Source organism: Dermacentor andersoni, chromosome 3 (genome assembly GCF_023375885.2).
Source record: "Dermacentor andersoni chromosome 3, qqDerAnde1_hic_scaffold, whole genome shotgun sequence".
Taxonomy (NCBI): domain Eukaryota; kingdom Metazoa; phylum Arthropoda; class Arachnida; order Ixodida; family Ixodidae; genus Dermacentor; species Dermacentor andersoni.
Window position 1 is genome coordinate 144,908,171 of NC_092816.1, and position 9,430 is coordinate 144,917,600.

General features: G+C 49.0%; 1 protein-coding gene across 3 annotated transcripts in view; it reads right to left on the reverse strand.

Moving 5' to 3' along the window:
* The window catches only part of LOC126525100 (techylectin-5A-like), a 278,225-nt gene extending 269,210 nt beyond the window's left edge, over positions 1 to 9,015 (reverse strand). For 2 of the 3 annotated variants that reach the window (XM_055067525.2, XM_050173161.3), the window contains exon 1: positions 8,860 to 8,988. The gene's annotated coding sequence lies outside the window, so the exon portion shown is untranslated. Of the gene's footprint in view, positions 1 to 8,859 lie in introns of all 3 variants that reach the window. The other variant, XM_072287322.1, reaches the window with a different exon arrangement.
* Between the last annotated feature and the right edge of the window lie 415 nt (positions 9,016 to 9,430).

Sequence of the window (9,430 nt, forward strand, 5' to 3'; positions counted from 1 at the left end):
ATAATCGTTATCTGCCTTGATGCGTTTCCTTTCTTTAACGCTGCGAGCCCGGAACTTTCCAATAACGAACGGCACGCGCGTTATCAGAAGGGGCACTCCAAAGGGTGTAAACTGTTCTATGCTGATAACGCGCGTGCCGTTCGTTACTGGAAAGTACTGGGCTCGCAGCGTTAAAGAAAGGAAACGCATCAAGGCAGATAACGATTATCGTTGTGTGGCAGAAGGGGCAAGCCAAAGGGTGTAACTTTGCCTAGGAGTGGAGTTCCTCTTAAAGGGAGTCTACTGTAACTGCTATCGGAATAAAAGTTGCATTAGCACTTCGACACAAAGTATCTTTATTTTCTGTAAGGTTTACATGCGCGAAAGTGGAGCACCAACTTAGTACACGCATGAAACCCTCAGCTCAAGCGTGCCTAAACATGGAAAGCTGGAGCAAGGCGCAGCTCTTGCAGACCGCTGAAACCCACGGCTCACGGGCGCTTTCCGCAAGCAACACTGAGCATAAAAGCGGCACGTGTCGCTCCAAAACGGCAAATTGTGAAGCTAAGCTGCGACTGCGCGCTGCGGTGCCACTCAGCCGCCGCGACCAACGCCGCACCGTCGCTTAAGTGTGAAACAGGCTGAATGAACGGATTTTCTATCAACCCCTGGACCAGCAGAGAGAAAGGCACTGACGCGCACGCGTCACCACCTTTCTCGCCAGGAAGGAGAAGGAGCGAGTAGACACACGAAGCTGAATCGTCCCCCTCGCTGAAGGGAGACAGCGCTGGCGAGCTGGCGTAGACATGAGGACGTCAAGAGCGCTGTGGAGAAGGGGGTTAGTACGCGCGTACAAAGGCTAAGACGCAGCAGCCTCCTAGGATGTTTTCAGCGGTGACGGGCGGGACGGCGTACTTGAAACATCCGTGCTTTCGCCATGGGTTTGACAGCGCGGCAGCAATTGTTCACCATACAGCCCAGTCGCAACAGTGTTTAAACCGAGTGTTCGTGGTAGATAGCGCAATTCGAACAATTGATCTTAATTACTCAATTAGGCGGCCATTAGTTCTACCAGAAGTAAGCATAATTCATTAAATGTATAGTATGGTTGCGCTTACTGACATCATAGTTATTTACTTTATGGCACATATTTATATTAATGAAATATGGCTGGTGAATTCGCAAGGCGTATCCACTTAAAACGAATTCTCAAGGCTGCACCACTTTTAGATAATAAAAAAAATTTCTAAGTGTCCGAGAAAATGTATTAGTGTTCCAGTTACTTTTACGAAAGCGCTGTTTTATGCACCGAAATACAAAAGTAACTGGAACATCAATGCGTTTTGTCGGACACCTTTTTTTCTTCAGAACAAAACATCCCCATTCAACGTGGAAGGCACAACAAACAGTCGCACATGATGGAAGTACTGATTCTTACTGCAGCTGAAGCTTTTTATTACTGCCTTTTTTACTGTACCTGATAATCTAGCTCTAGCATCGTTCGCCTTCTTGTGCTTGCGGCGCTCCTTCAGTCATCTTGAAACCGATGCCGTTGTTGGCTCTATTTTTGTGACAGGCGATTAAACTACGTAGAAGAAGTTTCTCTTCATTTTTTGGCCATCAATGTGAGGTAAGAGTGGTAATAGTAACTACAGTATCATTAATGAGAGGCAATTGGCGCTGAATGTAAAAATGTGAAACTATACACCTAGTTCACGAAAATTGTTGATTGCAGAGTGTGTATAAGTAAGACTCTCGTTTCCAGCTTTCGATTATTATTCGGAAAAGTAGCAGAACGCAATCGCCTCACCTTTTACAGTCTGTCTGAGTGAATTCTAACATCACCCTTTGTCCACTGCGTATGGATGTTCCATCGTTTCAGCCACAGTTCTCACTACAAGATTTGTCAAGCAACTTCACGCAGGCGAGTGCAGATGTCCGCAGTAATGCAAAATGTACGGGGATAGTTCCGGCGGCCTTTGAAACAGGCAGATGACAGGCGAAAGTTCGCCCGCCATCTGCTAGCCGACGGTTAGCTCAGATGGTAGAGCGGGTGCCCCAGAAATGTGGAGGCCCAGGGTTCAAGTCCCGGACCAGGACAAATTTTTCTTCAACTGCGAAGCCAGTCTACTATCCGTGCTGAATCTGTCAAAACGTGTATTGCTTGCGTGCGCTAAACCGAGCTCACAACATATTCTTGGTTTATAGGGATAAGCGACAGATACGAAGACTAGAAGTAGACATGACGAGGCATCAAGCCGCTGAAATCACGCGTGCGGGCCATCGAGAACTTTGCCTCTCCAGCCTCCTTCCGAAAGTTGCGCGAGTTTCAGTGGCTCCTAAATATCCACAAGCGCGTCATACCATCCTGTGCACAAGTTCTTCAGCCGCATACCGACCTGGTGCGTCGCGACTGCGAAAGAACGCCTACATTCCACTTGTCCTCAAAACACCAACACTCCTCCCAGGAAGCCATAACTCGGCTGGTGACTACAGTGTTGCAGATTGATCCGTTGACGCGCCGACCACGGCAGGGGGTGCAGTTGTGCAGCTGCACGATGGCACAGACTGGAGGCCGCTGGGCTTCTCAAACCTAAAGAGCCATGCCACAGCACCTTGGGCAGGGAGGTCTTGGCCATCTATTGCGCTATAAAGCGTTTCCGTATTTTTTTTTTCTTGAAGGCAGTAGCTTTTACATTCTGACCGACCACAAGCCGTTAGCCTTCGTTTTCAAGAACAGTTCCTCGTACTCAGAACGTGAGCTTCGGAGAATTTGCTTCTTCTACGAATTTTCTGCGGGCATCAGCCATACATCTCTGGGACCGAAAATCAGGCAGCTGACACACTGTCGCGGATTGGCGCTGTGCCTGCTGGCACTGTGGATTTCCAAGCTCTAGCTTCCGCGCAGCCAAATGACCCCAAGCTACGCCAATTGCGGGAAAAAGGCTCGTCGACCCGGTGTACGGAGATGCCGCTTCCCTAGAAAACAACATTGATCACGTGCGACGCATCATAGGCAGTTGCTCGCCCATTCCTGCCCCATCAGTTCTTGCGGCCAATATTCGATTCATTGCACGGGCTAAGCCATCCCGGCATCAGAGCGACACACACGCTTATCACAGACCGCTTCATCTGACCAGAGATAAGCAAAGGTGTTCGAAACTCGGCAAGAAGCTGCCGAGCTTGTCAACATCAAAACTGAGAGCTGGGCGAGTTGGTGTGGTTCCATCTTAACAAAAAGTGCGCGAAAAAAACGTAGACGAGAAAGATAGAAGCAACAAACCCGGGCTTCTATGTTTGTCGTGTCTCTCTTTCTCGTCTACGTCTTTTTCACGCACTTTTTCGTTAGGATGAAGCCTGTCAAGCCGTGAATGTGAGCCGGCACATGCATTTTACGGTGCAATCATTTCGACCACCAGACAGCCGTTTCGATCACATGCATTCAGACATGGTGGAGCCTCTTCCGCACTGCCAACGTTTCAGGTGCCTCCTCACATCTGTCGACTGGCACTATAGGTGACCTGAGGCGACGCCTCCACAATGCATCACGGCCGAATCAGTGGCGGAAGCATTTGTTGCTACGTGGGTGCCGCGGTACGGCTGCCCTTTGCGAATAACTACTGACCGAGGCCGGCAATTCCAAAGGTTGCTTTTTTCTGCCCTGAGAGACTGCTCGGCACATGCCTTTATACAACCACGGCTTGCGACCCACAGAGCGACGGCATGGTCGAGCATCTCCACCAAGAACTGAAGGCGTCAATGACCGCCACACTCGACAGACAGCACTAGGTGGAAACGCTGGGACTACTGGGGCTGCGACCAACAATCAAGAATGACCTCGGAGACACCGCAGCCGAGATGCTCTACGTGTCAGCAATTAGCGCTCTGGGCCAGCTTTTCGGCGTTTAACAAGGCACTCCGCCAGTGGGCGCGTAGCACTTAGGGAGGCTACATTTCTTGCTCGACCAGCTTCTACCTGCGCCCCCACGTATCGCTCGCGGGCAGCCTGTGTTTAGTTTCCCGACAATGTACACGTCCACGCACATTTTTTCTGCAACGCGACTCTATCAATCTACAACTGACTCCTTCCTATGAAGGCCCATTTCGTGTGGTTCTACGTTCAAGGGAAATTTTGAAGTTTGACGTTCCCGGCAAAGAAGACACACTGTCGTGCGACCGCGTGAAACGAGCCTATCTTGAACATTACCTCCATTTCTTCCGCCAGTCACACCTAAGCCTCCGGCATTCTAGCCCTTGTAGTGACAGTCCGTCACAACATTGTCGCCGCTTCGCGGAACTCCAGTTTATCTCGCCTTGCCTCGCCGTGGGGGTCATTGCACCCTGCTCTTTCTTCGACTCGAGGTGGTTGCCCGACTGGCGCGCCACCACAGCCACTCAGCAAACGTACTTTCACTTTTCAATAAAGCCAGTCTACTTTCCGTCTTGAACCTGTTCAAAGGTGTATTCCTTGCTTACGCTAAACCGAGCTCCCAACATATTCTTGGTTTATAGCGCGGAGGGACAGAGACGAAGACTAGAAACAGACAGGACGAGCGCTAACTTTCAACTACTTCTTCATTGAAGCTATCAACATATATAAGTGATTTCAAAAAGCCATAGCAAAGAAAGATCACATGGTCTAAATAATATCAGTTAACAGATAAACATATCCATTATTGTGCTACCGGAAATGGCTTGATATTGAAACTTGACAGATCCATTTTCGCTTGCGATTAACAGTTTGTCGCTACCACAATGTATGCACGTACCGTGTGTGTACTGAGTTTAAGGGTAGTAACTGAATAAACAAAATATTTTTCACAGCACAACGTTGGAGGAGCAGTGCTTAAATTTGGAGAAGAAACTGACACCCAAAGTTTCCATCGTCCTATTGGCCTCCTTGTCAGAGGCTCCTGTGCACCTCGCCCCCCCCCCCCCCCCCCGGTAGTTTGACAACGACTGGTTGTTGGTTGTCGACAGTGTCGTCAATAATGTGGCCAATTTCACTCATTATCGCTTCTTCCGCAATCATACGTTTTACATAGTTCTTCCACTAATGCGGACTCATTTGTGCTATGGCATGTGCCAACATGTTCCTTCAGCTCTTTCATTTTCACTACGTGGTTCGTAGAAGCCACAAAATGGATCATGTCGCTCTACGCCAGCTCTATGGCATTGAGATGCCATTGATGTGGTGACAGCCTTAAAATGAGGTGTCCAGCAGCGGCAGCAGTACATTCTACACAGTATGTGTTGCCATCAACTTTAACAGTCTCAGTAAGTTTCATTAACTCTTTCTTTACTGTATCGTTCTCCAACGAACATAATTTTGTGAAAACTACGCCTGCATTTCCTTTTTAGCGCTACTTCTGCGGGAAACCTTTCATGCCTCAAGAGTAGTACGGCGCATTGTCATCACATTGCCCCGGGGAGGCTTGGTAGTAGTGTTTCTTGGAAACATATGTCATAGTGGTGCCCATCCATCTCTTCGTGGTAGTGTCCTGTGTTCTTTTTGCTATGAAATATTGCTCCAACGCCCAGCACGAATTCGTTCTTGTTCCCGCACTGCGTCGCAATCAGTCGGGTACCCTTACCACTTGGGTTCTGTAGGCCAGCCGAGAGACCGGCCTTCTTTGCTTGTTCGGCAGTGTTCACACTCTCGTGGAGCCACACATTATCTACCCTGTGTCCTACGTTGACCCACGTTTCATGAAGGTAGGAAACAGTGCCGACCTTGGCGCTGCAATTCACTAATTTGCCGCCAGCACACGCGCCCGCACTCAACTCTGTGCGGATATTCTCAATAAGGAGGGTGTTGCTGGACCATTTCTTAAAGCGAAAACCTGTCTTGGTCAGCATGCGAGGCATTGTTGCTGGTTCAACTAAACGCACCGTTTCATCTTCGTTGAAGTGAGAGGCAAGCTTTAGCATCATCGTGATTTCGTTCCTCTTGAAGTAGTCATGCACTACTAGTCGCACCATGCTCACGTGGAAATCGCCCAGTTTCCCTTTCCGTTCGAGAGCTCTGCCGCCACGGGAAAGCCTCTTCAGAGACGCCACCTCACTCTTCCTTTGGTGTTGGGAAACCCACTGGTGCAGGGAGCGTTCACCGGCGTTTGTGAGGAACGCGGTTCTCTTTATGACAGCGTTGATACTGGCGTTCATACCAAGTTCTTTTTTGACCGCACAAAACACATATAGTGTTACAAACTTTGCTTCTTTTGGAAAACACTGGATCATTAACTGTAGCGCTCCGGAGATTCATCCGACGCCCTTTCAACGGTCATCACGTATTGTACTAGGGCGGAGTAGCAAGTTATTAGCGCAGTGAACAATTTGGCTTTTATAGCATTCTGCATCATCTCTGCACTGTGACCTCATCACCGGCGCTAATGTTGTGGCGCCATGAGCTAAGTTAACACCAAACCATTTTCACGGCTCGGCACCACCTCAGTAGTCCTAGCAGCATCGAAATAAACAACTGATCTAAGTAATGACGACAAAATACAATTGCAGTATTGCCCTCAGCGTGAGATTAGGTAAGGACGAATTTAAAGACATTTCTTGTCCTGGCGGAGAGCTAGTAACAAGCATGAATTCGTATCGGAGCGGACGGGCTGCGCTATGTGGACGCTGCCATGATGCTATATACGTCATCGCGGTTAGGGCGGCTATTACGGTTATAAGCCGGTAACCGCCACAATAATTCAGCGCATGCGTGCAACGCCTAACCTATCACGTATCGTTCTAACGCATCATACAAGAAGATTAACTAAAACCCTCTTATCTCATTAACAATCTCACAGTTACATCTGGAACAATGTTCTGCTGCGCCAGGATATCGCATGTGAACACCTCGGACCTTCGGCAGCGCGGCAAGTTGTGAGATGGAGCATAAAAAGAATTGACAGTGGCTTAGCTCGGCTATGCCAGGATACACGTAGCGAAAGGTAAGGCTTGGTTAGCCTTAGTTAATCTTGATTGCAAGTTCAGGTTAGTGTGGTTGTCTACCTATGTTGTGGCGTTTAGCCAGTCGTTCGGCGCGCTGTTCGTCTGTTTCTTGGGCGATTAGTTTCCTCTTCATCTCGTTCCGATGTCGATTCCAGGCCTCCTCCTGCTTATCATAATTGTCGCCGTCCATACTGCCGCCTCAACTGTGGTTGCGGCGCCCTTGAGCTTCCCCTTTCAATCATCTGACATGTTATCAGGCATACGACGCAGCTGGTGAAGCGAGCGGAGGCGAGCGCAACGACGAGGAATGCGGTGTGACGTCATACCAAACGGCGGCGGCAAAGCCGCGGCGCTGCGCAGCGACGGCACACCTGCGGCTCGGTGCTACTTGTGGCGCATACGCAGTAGTGACTAGGGAGCAAGAGAGAGAAATATCCGTGGCGAGGCGCGCGTTGTGACGTCATGTGCCTCCTCGGAGCACCACCACGGCGAAATCGCAAGTTCGCGGCCAGCAAAGCTTTCACTTTAAAAAGTCACAGTTTCGTGCGGAAGGCGGAGCACGCATTGTGATGGCAAATTAGTGGACAGCTAGCTATACGAAGTTACTAAATTACTTCTATCGGCTAATCGACAAGACGGCTAACTCTCGCACGCTTTTACTCGATCATATAGTACACAGCGCGCAGCGATATTTTAGTGCAATAGCAATTATACGGACGCTCCAGGCGCATTTTTGCCGTCGCCGTGACGTTCCGTATGAGTGAAAGCGCGCGAAGATGGGCCGGCGAACGCGGTTGAATCTTGCGTGCGCGGACGAGGAACGCCGCCCGTATGCGTACCCTCTCCTGTGGCGTGCGAGGCAGGTGGTGAGGCGCTAGAGGAGCGGCGTTCTTCTCCGGCGGCTGCTACGGTGTATTGATGTCCTCCTCACCCGCCGCTACGTACAAAGTGGATACAACCGCGGCGTCTCCTACGGCGTTAGCCACACGAATCGCCGACGCCGTGACGCCGTAGTAGATGCCTTTGGCGGACGCTGTAGGAATGCGTTGCCGGCGCTCATGTGTCTTGCCAGCGATCAGTGAGGTGGATAAAATGCGTGCCCACGTGGGCATCCTCTTCAAATTAATCCGCGATGTTTGCAGAGTGCGCGTAGTGCCGGTAGCTTCGTATGCGCTGTGCTTTCGAAGTTTCGTTCGCGCTGAACTGTGACATGCATGAAGGTAAGTTCGCGTGCTGCTGCCGTGATTCCTCAGTCCAGAATTTTCACAACGAGTTTCCTAGCTCATCGAGCGGGATGTGTCCATGTTTACCTGTGCATGTGTGGCACTGTGCTGATTATTTAGTTAGAACACGTTGACGGGCTAGCTCGTTCGCATCCATGATAGAATGTGTAAGCGCGTCTGAACAAGGACGTAGAAAGAAGCATACACACAAAGACAGCGCTGTCTCTGTGTGTCTGTTTCTTCCTACGTCTTCATTCAATCACGCGTACATATTTTATCATTGTTAATTTAGTTAGTAAGCGAATGTTTACAAGTTTATACGACCGCTAAAACTACTATCCCTTCTTCGTACAGCTATCCACTAATTTGCTACTGCAATCGGTGCTTCGCCTTTCGGGCGAAAGTGCGAATTTTTTTATCGCCTTTAGACTTTGTACGTGAACACACACTGAAGACGACGTCAGCAATGCACCTGGAGCGGTCATAACATAGGTGTCCCAATAAAAATAGGGATACGCATAAAGGACAAAAGGAATGCCTGTCATTCTTACTCTAAGTGCCCCTTATTGCATCAGTGTGTTTCTTAATGAAAGTCACAGGCAAAAAGAGATCAGGCTTGGTTACTAGCAGCGCGGCTAATGAAATTACCCCTAATATGTTGTGCCAGCTCCATCAAATAATCAGAAAAATCATCGACGCGACTTACTCAAAAGTTGCAACAAAAACGGCGAATCCTAGAACGAGGGGCTGTTCCAGTCGCTTTCGCATGTACAGTTTGTCGCTTGACACCAAACTAGAGTTCTCGAAAAACAAAGGAAGGCAAGTGGCTTTTCACGTCCCGCTCGTCTTATTTATTTGTTGTTATCTGATATCATTGCCAGGCACAAGTGCGCTGCCACACGTAAGAAGCGTCTTACAAATATTGCTGTCTAAAATAACGCAGCAGAGACACTAGAAGAAGTCATCCATCAACAGCGGCATCACACCGGATCGAATGTTCTTCACGTATTTAGGGCACAACAGGAATACACAGCTTCAAATTCTCTTCGGTAAACACAAGTAGTGCAGCCTACGGCAGCTGACTCATCGTGCTGAGTTATTTCTAACTATGAAGTTATTCGATAAATTCGAAATACGGACAAAGAAAAAAATCATGGACGATTACGATACTCCATGCTGCGAAATTTGAGTGCAGCTCTATACACTTGAATCAAAAGCCTCTACCAAGAGTCCGAACACTCCTCATATGGGGTGTTCACATGCAAAATAATAGTCGC